General features: G+C 42.8%; 1 pseudogene; it reads right to left on the bottom strand.

Annotated features, from left to right (window-relative positions):
* Positions 1-1,111: 1,111 nt before the first annotated feature.
* On the bottom strand, positions 1,112-9,350 carry LOC123488362 (annotated as a pseudogene).
* Between the last annotated feature and the right edge of the window lie 5,920 nt (positions 9,351-15,270).

Genomic DNA, 15,270 nt, shown 5'->3' with positions numbered 1-15,270 from the left:
ACATAGAAATACACCCAAACAAGGAAAAAGAACAACCCTGGCTCAATAATAAAGTCCATGGAGCCAGAGTGTCACATAGACAGATTGTCACAGAATATTTTATCAATGCGAGATCCACACAAAGGAATTCTGACTGTTAAACTAAGTATTATGAGTGCTATAAATAAAGGATAACACCAAGAAAGAAGAGTAACTTTCTAACAGTTAAAGATGTCACAATGGTATGATATAGTAATGGTCTGCATATTGCCACATACCTGTCATAAGACATCACTGTTAGAATAGTAATTTCACAGAGGACAGATGTGTATATTACATAGGCTTGAATCAAACATCCACCATAAGATATCACCTGAACATCTGACTGAAGGTCCAGTAAGAACTTGGGGTAGAAACCAGTGGTTCTGTACAATCCATTGACACACTGTAAATTACAATGAAATATATCAATGTGCTCATGGCGGCCTTTGAATGATTTTAATGATCAGAGTCAGATTCACATTAATATTGAATAGGTATGTGATAAGAGGCAAGATGAAATAGACTGAGATGTTGCATGCCAAAGAGTTAAAAGAACTTGACTTGGGTTGAGTTCTCTGTAGCCTTTGTTAATTTTCTTTCTGTGGTCAAGGCAGCAATTCCTAGGTCTTACAAGGCTTGAGTGTGTATGGCTGTGAATGAACGCGAATTATTTGATTATGTGTTAGTTCGGACTAAACACAATATTTTTAACAAAAATAATTCATATCCCCCTTAAAATCTTTTTCTTAACAAAAAACATCCCGATAATATATGTACATTTATAAGACTTCTGAGGTTTGAAAGTAATAGAGATACGTGAGTTTTGGGAACACCATTTTTAATTGGTGAATTATGATCAGATACAAAACATTCTCAGTGACAATGCATGATAAACTTCATGCAATTTCTTAAATAATATTTGGGCTACAGAGAAATTATGCAAAAATCCTACATATCTGTATAGTCAATTATAGCATCGATTACATAAAAAACTAAAAGAAAACATCTGTATATATTGTAGGTTAAAGGCATAGTATCTTTTTACAAGCCTGCCTGATGTCATATATAATAGGATAAAAAAATGGTGGACATAGTAGAAAATAAACAAATACAATAGTGTGAAGTATGGGTGGAAATGCAGTTTCATATCTGCCTTGTAGAATAACAAACAAGCCAAAGGAGAAGTTCAGCAAAGAGGCTATATGTGCTGTACAAGTGTTAAATGCTTTCTGTTTCGTCTCTTTCGAAGACTTTACACATATTTGTAGAATTCTGACATATGAGTATATGGTAGGAAATAAAGTACAAGAAAAAGAAAGCAAAGTGGCAACAAGACCCCATATGTTATTCAGTATTTGAAAATGCAAGCTTGACTGCGGAATAGTTGACACAATACAGTCTGTTTCGCATGTTATTTTGGCATTAATACGTGTCACATATTAGTTTACAAACAATAAAAACATGTTTTTCATGGGGACACTCCGTCACCGCCAAATCTAAGGGTAGAACTCGAAAATTCAAGCCCCTTGGGTGCTGACATAGAGTTACATTAGAAGTGGCCATCCAAGAAGGCTCAAGGTCATTGGCCACATATATATTCACATCATATCATGTACATCTACAGTAGCTTTGATTGGATTGATCATGTCAACATCATACTTTCAAAATCTTAGCTAGCAGTCATCATCATGAATCAAGTCGACAATCTACTGGCAAATATGTTTTAATACTTGTCATATGAAGAGAAATAATGAAGAGAAATTATAAACAAAACTTATCGGTGCTCATCGGCCATTGGACATAAACGTTACACAAGTTGGAAATGGCAAATTCAACCATGAGTGGTTTGGAAGGAATCAGTGACTAACTGCAAGCATTACAAAGAAATCACTAGCCTGCTATTCAGTGGAGTGGCTTTGTGGTCCCAAGTCTGGGTTTATGGGTCTCTTTTCCAAGCTTATAATGTTAAACATTCAACATTGGCCATGCTGTCAATCCAGCATGATTTCTGTCATGCTCATAACAACTGTTTACTCGAAACTGGGAAATCTTACTTAGTTTAAGACTGTGAACTTGGGAAAAAACAAGCTTCCCACTTGGAATTGTAAGTTGGGAACTCTGGCTTCTTTCCAGAGCTACGACCTGAAGATCCCTGACGTTATCATGATTCAACCTTGTTTTTTTCAGAGTTCTCAGTTGTCTTGAAAGCACCATAAATCCAGAGAATGTCAGAATTTGATGACAAAGATTGATGACAAAATTTTCCCACGAAGGACCGCCGCGCCACCTTCCTGTTCAAGTGAGCGCAGCACAACAAGGTGAGTCCAAAAATGTATTGTATGCTGCTGCATAAATTATGTAATATGCCATGGAGATATGTATACTGCAGCTAAGAAAGTAATACTAAGTGTATGTTATGTAGTAAGCTGTTAGTAGCCCATGTGCCTCACCCTAATAATTTGGTCTATTTTCTCCTCTTAATTTCACCTGCTGTTCTGACTTGGTGGTGCACAAGTAGCCTATAACCTGTTTTAGAGATATTATAATCATTGAATATTATAAAAGCTTTCATTGTCTGCTTATATGCCCCCATTATTTATCCTACGGTTCTGACTTGGTGTACAGGGCGAACACTGTAAGAATGGCCCATGTTCTGAATTATGTCGCTGTACATTTCAAAAGTGCTGAACAAATAGTCATACTGACTACGTCCGTCCTAGCTCGCTCATTAATGTCTTAATCGAAATTATGGATTGCCTCTTATCTGCTTGTCGTCCCCTTATGCCATCGTTTGTACATCTCAATTGTCAGTTGAAACCACATTTGTTTAAGCAAGTCAGCCATATTAGCTATGTTTTTTTTTAAGGCAGTAAATGAGGCTGAATTAACTGTTTCGCTTACCTGGCATACATCACCCCAAAAAATGTGTTTGCCCCACCAAGATTTACCTGCTAAAATCGCCAATGCAACTGATTAACAAACAAAGCATACAGAAACAGATGCATGGATTAATTAAGGCTTCTTTCAATGCAGATAACTCCAATAAGGAAAGCATTGGCAAGAATGATGACAAAATATAATACAGTTACCACAGCAAAATAGAAATACTTCATTTGTCCGATATCACCGTATGCAGCAAGCCTAAAGACCTTAAAGTGAGTAGAGTTCTCCATGGTCCTGGGAGTTCGTAAAGATGTGCTGTCAATAGTTGAAGAAGAGTAGACAATCCTGTATAGTACTGTAGCTTAAATATAAGTTAAAACAATCAAATCACAAAGAACAGACAACCTAAATTGATAATTCCTTTACCTGTTCTTGTTACAGTGATAGATTTGCCCACATCTATACTCACCAATATAGATGGTTTTTCCTATTGTCCTGATAACATAATTCATAGCCTAAATCAAACAATATTATACTTTGTATCCTGCACTCATATTATTTATTACATTCAAAGTATGCTAAATCCAAAATGTAGACAGACCATTTCTAATCCATGATGAACTGCCTAAACTAACCTCCTCACTTGATTCTTATACTTGTGAGATAAAAAAAGTGCTTGCCATGGTGTGGTATGCAAATGTTCACACAGATATCATGTTACATTGAACAGTGGGCCCTCAGAAAACATGACATGCATCCAGATTCTAGACAGATTGTGGGAGTTGTTTTGCTAGACTTCAGTGCGGCTTTTGACATTATCAATCATAGCATGGTGCTGGAAAAACTTTAACCCCTTGCTATATTGTGGATTGAGAGTTAACTGTCTAACAGAACACAGAGGGTGTTCTTTAATTTTAGCCTCTCCAACATAATCCAGGTAGAATCAGGCATTCCCCAGGGAAGCTGTGTCTGCCCCTTACTTTTTTCAAACTTTACTAATGACCTGCCACTGGCTCTGAGTAAAGCCTGTGCGTCTGTGTATGTGGATGACTCAACACTATACACGTCAGCTACTACAGCGAGTGAAGTCACTACAACACTTAACAAAGAGATGCAGTCAGTTTCAGAATGGGTGGCAGAAATATTAGTCCAAAATATTTCAAAAACTAAAAGAATTGTATTTGGGACAAATAATTGACTGAACCCTAAACCTCAACTAAATATTGTAATGAATAATGTGGACATTGAGCAAGTTGAGGAGACTAAACTGCTTGGAGTAACCCTGGATTGTAAACTGTTATGGTCAAAACATATTGATGCAACAGTAGCTAAGATCAGGAGAGGTCTGTCCATAATAAAGCACTGCTCTGCCTTCTTAACAACAATATCAACAAGGCAGGTCCTACAGGCCCTAGTTTTGTTGCACCTGGACTACTGACCAGCCGTGTGGTCAGGTGCCACAAAGAGGGACTTGGGAAATGTACAACTGGCCCAGAACACGACAGCACGCCTGGCCCTTAAATGTACATGTAGAGCTAACATTAATAATTTGCATGTCAATCTCTCGTGGCTCAAAGTAGAGGAGAGATTAACTTCACTACTTGCTTTTGTAAGAAGCATTGACATGTTGAATGAACCGAGCTGTCTGTTTAAACTACTAGCACTGAGCTCAGAAACCCATGCATACCCCACAAGACATGCCACCAGAGGGCTCTTCACAGTCCCCAAGTCCAGAACAGACAATGGGAGGCGCACAGTACTACATAAAGTGGCTTGCGAAAGTATTCACCCCCCTTGGCATTTTTCCTATTATGTTGCCTTATTTTATGAGTTTCTGTTATTGAGAAGTTCAGGATGCAAGAGAGTATGTCACACAGATGGAGATTGGATTCAGTCATTATTTAATGGTTACAATGTTTGTTTCAATGACAGGCTTTGCCTCTTGCCATCTGAATGACTTCCATAGATAATCTCTCAGCTTATATACTGCTCTTCCAACCTACTTTTATCTTATCCAGTTGCTAACCATTATTAATTGTCACTTATCCACCACCATATCATCTACCTCCTTGGTGTAGTGTGGCACCCAGGCCATTCCATCACGCACCCATCCTAAGATTAGCACCAGTGGCCCCCAATCTATCTTGGCACACTGACCTTCTATTACTCACTCGTGACACCACTAACACAAGGTGTGTCCCTGTCCTGTGTCCACATACAGCTTATGAGTTGCACATACGTTCATTAATCTTGTATCACAAATCATCATAACACCTTAAAACCTTTTTGGGGGTTTGTATCATTTGATTTACACAACATGCCTACCACTTTGAAGATGCAATATATGTTTTATTGCGAAACAAACAAGAAATAAGACAAAAAAACAGATATCTTGAGCCTGCATAACTATTAAACCCTCCAAAGGCAATACTTTGTAGAGCCACCTTTTGCAGCAATTACAGCTGCAAGTCTCTTGGGGTATGTCTCTATAAGCTTGGCACATCTAGCCACTGGGATTTTTGCCCATTCTTCAAGGCAAAACTGCTCTAGCTCCTTCAAGTTGGATGGGTTCCGTTGGTGTACAGCAATCTTTAAGTCATACCACAGATTCTCAATTGGATTGAGGTCTGGGCTTTGACTAGGCCATTCCAAGACATTTAAATGTTTCCCCTTAAACCACTCGAGTGTTGCTTTAGCAGTATGCTTAGGGTCATTGTCCTGCTGGAAGGTGAATCTCCGTCCCAGTCTCAAATCTCTGGAAGACTGAAACAGGTTTCCCTCAAGAATTTCCCTGTATTTAGCGCCATCCATCATTCCTTCAATTCTGACCAGTTTCCCAGTCCCTGCCGATGAAAAACATCCTCACAGCATGATGCTGCCACCACCATGCTTCACTGTGGGGATGGTGTTCTCGGGGTGATGAGAGGTGTTGGGTTTGCGCCAGACATAGCGTTTTCCGTGATGGCCAAAAAGCTCAATTTTAGTCTCATCTGACCAGAGTACCTTCTTCCAGATGTATGGGGAGTCTCCCACATGGCTTTTGGCGAACACCAAACGTGTTTGCTTATTTTTTTCTTTAAGCAATGGCTTTTTTCTGGCCACTATTCCGTAAAGCCCAGCTCTGTGGAGTGTACGCTTTAAAGTGGTCCTATGGACAGATACTCCAATCTCCGCTGTGGAGCTTTGCAGCTCCTTCAGGGTTATCTTTGGTCTCTTGTTGCCTCTCTGATTAATGCCCTCCTTGCCTGGTCCGTGAGTTTTGGTGGGCGGCCCTCTCTTGGCAGGTTGGTTGTGGTGCCATATTCTTTAAATTTTTGAATAATGGATTTAATGGTGCTCCTTGGGATGTTCAAAGTTTCTGATAATTTTTTATAACCCAAGCCTGATCTGTACTTCTCCACAACTTTGTCCCTGACCTGTTTGGAGAGCTCCTTGGTCTTCATGGTGCCGCTTGCTTGGTGGTGCCCCTTGCTTAGTGGTGTTGCAGACTCTGGGGCCTTTCAGAACAGGTGTATATATACTGAGATCATGTGACAGATCATGTGACACTTAGATTGCACACAGGTGGACTTTATTTAACTTATTATGTGACTTCTGAAGGTAATTGGTTGCACCATATCTTATTTAGGGGCTTCATAGCAAAGGGGGTGAATACATATGCACACACCACTTTTCCATTATTTATTTTTAGGAATTATTTTAACAAGTTATTTTTTTTATTTCAATTCACCAATTTGGACTATTTTGTGTATGTCCATAACATGAAATCCAAATAAAAATCAATTTAAATTGCAGGTTGTAATGTAACAAAATTGGAAAAATGCCAAGGGGGATGAATACTTTTGCAAGGCACTTTACCTATTCATACTTTTGCAAGGCATTGTTGAGCCATGGCTACATGGAACTCTATTCCACATCAAGTAACTCACGCAAGCAGTAAAATCTGATTTTAAAAAACACCTTATGGAACAGCGAGGACTGTGAAGAGTCATACACACAGGTACAAACACACACACACACACACACACATAACATACACTGTACACACACATACACCTGGATTGTGTGTTGTAGTACAGTAGTGGCTGGAGGGCACACACTTAATGTATTGTGAAATCTGTTGTAAAATCTATTTTAACGTTTAAAAATTGTATTATAATGAATATTACTGCCTTAATTTTTGCTGGATCCCAGGAAGAGTAGCTGCTGTCTTGGGAGCAGCTAATGGGGATCCATAATAAATACAAATACAATATTGTAGTGTCCATAGATGTTATTAACTGTCATGTCGGAAGTTGATCAGGCAAGTTTCACTACCAGGTAGTTGTCACAATACACTTTGTCTATTACTTTTCCACACAAATGCAAACGAATAGTTAAAGACAGTGTTATGAGGAATTTTGCAAAAGAGTACAACGATATTACACAAATTAAAATACACACCCTGTTGGGTGTCATGATGACGTTATACTGTAGTGGATAACGTAAAGCAATGTACCTGTTGTAGGACATGGCTGCTAAATTGCTGAATTCAAGAGATCCATATGTGTATATGGAAAAGATCTGTAGGTAGCAGTACACAGTGGAAACTGCATAGACATCTGAAACCAAATGAGTCATGAGAGCAGGAAACAAACCAGTGCTACCTTACGACTCATTCACAAACAAACTGCACATAAACAGATACACTACATGGGAAAAAGAATGTGGACATCTGCTCGTCGAACATCTCATTTCAAAATCATGGGCATTAATATGGATTTGGTCCCCCCTTTGCTGTTATAACAGCCTCCACTTTTCTGGGAAGGCTTTCCACTAGATGTTGGAACATTGCTTCGGGGACGTGTTTCCATTCAGCCACAGTAGCATTTATGAGGTCGGGCACTGATGTTGGGCGATTAGGCCTGGCTCGCAGTCGGCGCTCCAATTCATCCCAAAGGTTTTCGATGGGGTTGAGGTCAGGGCTCTGTGCAGGCCAATCAAGTTCTTCCATACCGATCTTAACAAACCATTTCTGTATGGATTTCGCTTTGGGAAAGGGGGATACCTAGTCAGTTGTACAACTGAATGCATTCAACTGAAATGTGTCTGCCGCATTTAACCCAACTCCTCTGAACTTTGTGCATGGGGTCATTGTCATGCTAAAACAGGAAAGGGCCTCCCCAAACTGTTGCCACAAAGTTGGAAGCACAGAATCGTCTAGAATATAATTGTATGCTGTACCGTTAAGATTTCCCTTCACTAGAACTGAGGGGCCTAGCCCGAACCATGAACAACAGCCCCAGACCATTATTACTCCTCCACCAAACTTTACAGTTGGCACTATGCATTCAGGAAGGTAGCGTTCTCCTGGCATCCGTCAAACCTAGATTCATGCCTCGGACTGCCAGATGGTGAAGCATGATTATTAACAATTTAATCAATTTTAGAATAAGGCTGTAATGTAACAACATTTGGAAAAGGTCAAGGGGTCTGAATACTTTCCGAATGCACTGTATAGTCTATCATTCACAATTGATAGGATAATTGTCACCCATCAAACTTCTTAATTTAATCTTGTCTTTACATATACTAATAATATATGTGTGAAATTAGATTTGATGTAGAACAAACCATTTTCATGCACCTGTCTCAGAACAGGGGCAGGGGGGGAAAATAAATGTAATCTATGCACTTAAATAGCGAATGGAGGACTATTTTCCTGTGGTTCATTTTCATGCCAGCCAGGTAGGCTATACTCCTGTTGTAAAACGAAGCAAAGTCTTTAATATTAGGAAAGTTGAGAAATAAATATAGTAGACCTAGCCTATAGAAAGCTGATGGGATCCTCCTCTTTTTAATACAGGCCATCAAAACTCTGTTTTTTTCAAGCAATTGCATAGCCTACAAAAATTTTACTCAACATGAGCTCATGGGCTCACATGAAGTGTTTGATTTGATTTTCGATTACATTTGCGAAGGAAAACCGGAAGCTTCTCCCGGGCCAACGTCCGACTCTCCGACGATCAAACCACGTCTCAGTCGACGCAACGAGGGAGCACCAGAGATCCCTACCAACCTACGTCCGAAACCCCGACCATCGAACGGACCTAACAACCGATGGAGCGAAGGACAATAGGAAGTTCCTCCCGTCCAACGTCCGACTCTCCAACCATCGAACGAACGTCCCAGTCGACGCAACAAGGGAGTACTGGAGACCCCTCCCGACCAATGTAAGGCTCTCCGACCATTGAGTGGACCTTCCAGCCGATCACAACGGCCAGCACAGCCACCACCCGGGCCTGACACCCAAGGGAACAGTACCACTCATCATCACCTACAACCGACTCAGCCTCAAGGTCGCGACACAAATCAAAGAGAACCTCCTGCAGTCAGGTCTTCTACCTCTTCGCACACCCATCCTGGCCTACCGCAGTAACCCCAACCTCCGTGACCGACTGGTACATAGCAGACTATAACCCCTCAACCCACAGCGAGTATCCACAGAACCCCACTTCGACCAACTCAACAGCATCCGTGGCTCGACACACAGCAGCGACATAAGGATACGTAGCCCCTACGGAACCCACACTACACACAACCAACTGTGTCTACGCCTTCATCTGCAAAACCTGCAACGCCACCTACATCAGCGAAACCGGCGGGTCCCTACACACCCGCCTCACCCAACATTTTTACAACCTCTCTCCCTTTCGCCGCACCAACACACCGCAGTTAACTCTAATTAACTTAACCTCTGCAGCAGAAGTAAATCATTGGTATTCCTTTCCTGTGGCAGTCCTCATGAGAGCCAGTTTCATCCTAGCGCTTTATGTTTTTTTGCGACTGCACTTGAAGAAAATGTAACCTCTACGGGATCGGTGTCCCGTATAAGGGATGGTTGAGCTAACGTGCGCTAATGTGATTAGCATGACTGTTGTCAGTAACAGCAAACCTTCCAGGACATAGACATGTTTTAAATGGACAGAAAGCTTAAATTCTTGTTAATCTAACTGCACTGTCTAATTTACAGTAGCTATTACAGTGGGGGCAGCAGGTAGCTTAGTGGTTAAGAGGGTTGTGCCAGTAACCGAAAGGTCGCTGGTTCTAATCCCCGAGCCGACTAGGTGAAAAATCTGTCGTTGTGCCCTTGAGCAAGGCACTTAACCCTAATTGCTCCTGTAAGTCGCTCTGGATAAGAGCGTCTGCTAAATGACTAAAATGTAAATGTAAATGAAAAAGACCATGCTATTGTTTGAGGAGAGTGCATAACAGCAAAAAATTTCTCACGGCAACTGGTTTGATACATTCACCTCTGAAGGTAAATAATGTACTTACATTCATCTTGGACCAATAAAGCTAGCTAGCTAGCGGGTAGCTACTGGTTACTATTAGCAACTGTGGATAGTTGTTTCCAATGTTATTTCACGCTTAAGAGTACCTGTAATTATGCCAGCTAGCTACCTACCATTCAGCTGTTTTTCTAACCTCATTATCTGAAGCGTTAACGTTAGGTAGTTAGTAGCTACTGTACTCGAAATGTAGCTAGCTTGTTGCTACCTGGATAGCTAACTAAACAATAGCTGGAACGACCTAGCTGTATATTTAGAGACGCTTTCTCTCCGTTGGGACAGACGCGAACTTGCTGAATCGATTCAGTGGCTAGCTTTGCACTTAACTGGCTAACAGTAGCTACTAAGGGTAAGTTATAACCTACATTTATTTTTGTTTTGTTTTTACATACTGGTAACGAGTCGTTCAAGGGAATTCGGGACATGGGTGACTAGTTAACGTTAGCTTGGCTCTCTCTCTGTGTTTCGTGCCGTCGGAGGAGGGGTGGTTCGTTGGCAGAGAGCAATGGATAGCTAGTATGCTAACTATTCTAGCTAACTAACTGGCTGAATAAGTTGACGATGTACTCACTCAAACTGTCAAAACTAACCCAAAACGTTACACAACGTTAGACACGGACATGAATGATCTGTTTGGAGTGTTAACACAGTGGTTTGTTGTAACCGAGAATTGATGCTAAACCGTGTTATTGGAGGCTAGCATGCTAGTTGGCTATGGCGTCATTGATTCGGTGCCCTGGACGGTTTTCACAGAAGAATACTGTACCAAGTTAGCTTGCTGAATAAACTAAGTTAGAGTCTATTCCTAGAAAACATTGAACCGCTGTAGTTTACAACAATTATAATTTCTAAAGTGGAAGTTGGGAGAGTTATAGTTGAGTGTTTCAGTGAAAGGTAAGTGAAGAAAGCCCACTCTCTTGCGTTCCCAGATGTTTAGTTCATTTCATTCCGATCTCCTTTGCATTATTGTAGCCTTTATCTGTAGCCTGTCAACTATGTGTCTGTCTATCCCTGTTCTCTCCTCTCTGCACAGGCCATAAAAACGCTTCACACCGCGTGGCTGCTGCCACTCTAACCTGGTGGTCCCTGCACGCACGAACCACGTGGAGTTCCAGGTCTCCGGCAGCCTCTGGAAATGCCGTTCTGCAGCCAGCAAGGCAGAGTTCATCTCAGCCTATGCTACCCTCCAGTCCCTTGACTTCTTGGCGCTGACGGAAACATGGATTACCACAGAAAACACTGCTACTCCTACTGCTCTTTCCTCGTCTGACCATGTGTTCTCGCATACCCGAGAGCATCTGGTCAGCGTGGCGGTGGCACAGGAATCCTCATCTCTCCCAAGTGGACATTCTCTCTTTTTCCCCTGACCCATCTGTCTATCTCCTCATTTGAATTCCATGCTATCATAGTCACTAGCCCATTCAAGCTTAACATCCTTGTCATTTATCACCCTCCAGGTTCCCTTGGAGAGTTCATCAATGAGCTTGACACCTTGATAAGTTCCTTTCCTGAGGATGGCTCATCCCTCACACTTCTGGGTGACTTTAACCTCCCTACGTCTGCCTTTGACTCATTTCTCTCTGCCTCCTTCTTTCCACTCCTTTCCTCTTTTGACCTCACCCTCTCACCGTCCCCCCCTACTCACAAGGCAGGCAATACGCTTGACCTCATCTTTACTAGATGCTGTTCTTCTACTAATCTCACTGCAACTCCCCTCCAAGTCTCCGACTACTACTTTGTATCCTTTTCTCTCTCGCTCTCCTCCAACACTACTCACTCTGCCCCTACTCCGATGGTAATGTGCCGTCGTGACCTTCGCTCTCTCTCTCCCGCTACTCTCTCCTCTTCCATCCTATCATATCTTCCCTCTGCTAAATCCTTCTCCCTCCGATCTCCTGATTCTGCCTCCTCAACCCTCCTCTCCTCCCTTTCTGCATCTTTTGACTCTCCATGTCCCCTATCCTGCCGGCCGGCTCGGTCCTCCCCTCCTGCTCCGTGGCTTGACGACTCATTGCGAGCTCACAGAAGAGGGCTCTGGGCAGCCGAGCGGAATTGGAGGAAAACTAGACTCCCTGCGGACATGTCATCTTTTCACTCCCTCCTCTCTACATTCTCTTTCTCTGTTTCCGCTGCTAAAGCCACTTTCTACCACTCTAAATGTCAAGCCTCTGCCTCTAACCCTAGGAAGCCCTTTACCACCTTCTCCTCCCCGCTGAATCCCCCTCCTCCTCCCCCTCCTTCATCCCTCTCTGTGGATGACTTCGTCAACCATTTTGAAAAGAAGGTTGACGACATCCGATCCTCATTTATTAATTCAAATGACACCGCTGGTCCTGCTCACACTGCCCTACCCTATGCTTTGACATCTTTCTCCCCTCTTCTCCAGATGAAATCTTGCGACATGTGACGGCCGGCCGCCTAACAACCTGCCCGCTTGACTCTATCCCCTCCTCTCTTCTCCAGACCATTTCCGGAAACCTTCTCCCTTACCTCACCTCGCTCATCAACTCATTCTTGACCGCTGGCCATGTCCCTTCCATCTTCAAGAGAGCGAGAGTTGCACCTCTCCTCAAAAAACCTACACTCGATCCATCCGATGTCAAGAACTACAGACCAGTATCCCTTCTTTCTTTTCTCTCCAAAACTCTTGAGCGTGCTGTCTCTAGCCAACTCTCCTGCTATCTCTCTGACCTTCTTGATCCAAACCAGTCAGGTTTCAAGACTGGTCATTCAACTGAGACTGCTCTTCTCTGTGTCACGGAGGCTCTCCGCACTGCTAAAGCTAACTCTCTCTCCTCTGCTCTCATCCTTCTAGACCTATCCGCTGCCTTTGATATTGTGAACCATCAGATCCTCCTATCCACCCTCTCCGAGTTGGGCATCTCCGGCGCTGCTCACTCTTCGATTGCGTCCTACCTGACAGGTTGCTCCTACCAGGTGGCGCGGCAAGAATCTGTCTCCGCACCACGTGCTCTCACCACTGGGGTCCCCCAGGGCTCAGTCCTAGGCCCTCTCCTATTCTCTCTATACACCAAGTCACTTGGCTCTGTCATATCCTCACATGGTCTCTCCTATCATTGCTACACAGACGACACACAATTAATTTTCTCCTTTCCCCCTTCTGATAACCAGGTGGCGAATCGCATTTCTGCATGTCTGGCAGACATATCAGTGTGGATGTCGGATCACCACCTCAAGCTGAACCTCGGCAAGACGGAGCTGCTCTTCTTTCTGGGGAAGGACTGCCTGCTCCATGATCTCGCCATCACAGTTGACAACTCCATTGTGTCCTCCTTCCAGAGTGCAAAGAACCTTGGCGTGACCCTGGACAACACCCTGTCGTTCTCCGCTAACATCAAAGCGGTGACCCGATCCTGCAGGTTCATGCTCTACAACATTCGCAGAGTACGATCCTACCTTACACAGAAAGCGGCACAGGTTCTAATCCAGGCACTTGTCATCTCCTGTCTGGATTACTGCAACTCGCTGTTGGCTGGGCTCCCTGCCTGTGCCATTAAACCCCTTCAACTTATCCAGAACGCTGCAGCCCATCTGGTGTTCAACCTTCCCAAGTTCTCTCATGTCACCCCGCTCCTCCGCACACTCCACTGGCTTCCAGTTGAGGCTCGCATCTACTACAAGACCATGGTGCTTGCCTACGGAGCTGTGAGGGGAACGGCACCTCCGTACCTTCAGGCTCTGATCAGACCCTACACCCAAACGAGGGCACTACGTTCATCCACCTCTGGCCTGCTAGGTCCCCTACCTCTACAGAAGTCCCCTACCTTCCCGCTCAGCCCAGTCAAAGCTATTTGCTGCTCTGGCACCCTAATGGTGGAACAAGCTCAGCCACGACGCCAGGACAGCGGAGTCACTGACCACCTTCCGGAGACACTTGAAACCCTACCTCTTTAAGGAATACCTGGAATAGTATAAAGTAATCCTTCTTCCCCCACCCCCCATTAAAAAAAAGGGGGAAAAAAGGCTATCATATGTTGAATGCACCAATTTGTAAGTCGCTCTGGATAAGAGCGTCTGCTAAATGATGTAAATGTAAATGTAATCTTGCTCTGATTTGTCATCCTAAGGGTCCCAGAGATAAAATATTGCATCGTTTTGTTTGAACTGGGTTCTACAGTTTGAAACCCTGCTGTCTCTGGCTCCACACCCACCCCGCCCGGCCATCCAGATGTGTGAAAGTTAGTGTATAAGCTAATGATCAATAATGTATGACATTCCTTGGAGTGTGTAAACTTTCATTTTTTGCATGTTCTCTATAGTTATGTACTTGAAAATGTACCAATTGACCAATTCGGCACATTTGGGCAGATATGATGCAAAATTGTCCAGTATTGCAATGCTTCCATCTAGTGGCCAAAATCTAAATTGCGCCTAAAGTGCGTTATTATATTGTGGCCTTTCTCTTGCATTTCAAAGATGGAACAAATAAATAAATAAAAAACGCATGTTTTTTTGTTTGTATTAGCTTTTACCAGATCTAATGTGTTATATTTTCCAACATTAATTTCACATTTCCACAAATTTCCACAAATTTCCTTTCAAATGGTATCAAGAAAATGCATACAGTGAGGGAAAAAAGTATTTGATCCCCTGCTGATTTTGTACGTTTGCCCACTGACAAAGACATGATCAGTCTATAATTTTAATGGTAGGTTTATTTGAACAGTGAGAGACAGAATAACAACAACAAAATCCAGAAAAACGCATGTCAAAAATTTTATAAATTGATTTGCATTTTAATGAGGGAAATAAGTATTTGACCCCTCTGCAAAACATGACTTAGTACTTGGTGGCAAAACCCTTGTTGGCAATCACAGAGGTCAGATGTTTCTTGTAGTTGGCCACCAGGTTTGCACACATCTCTGGAGGGATTTTGTTCCACTCCTCTTTGCAGATCTTCTCCAAGTCATTAAGGTTTCGAGGCTGGCAACTCGAACCTTCAGCTCCCTCCACAGATTTTCTATGGGATTAATGTCTGGAGACTGGCTAGGGCACTCCAGGACCTTAATGTGCT

The sequence above is a fragment of the Coregonus clupeaformis genome, unplaced genomic scaffold, assembly GCF_020615455.1.
Source record: "Coregonus clupeaformis isolate EN_2021a unplaced genomic scaffold, ASM2061545v1 scaf2223, whole genome shotgun sequence".
Classification (NCBI taxonomy): domain Eukaryota; kingdom Metazoa; phylum Chordata; class Actinopteri; order Salmoniformes; family Salmonidae; genus Coregonus; species Coregonus clupeaformis.
This window is presented reverse-complemented; position numbering and strand designations above follow the sequence as displayed.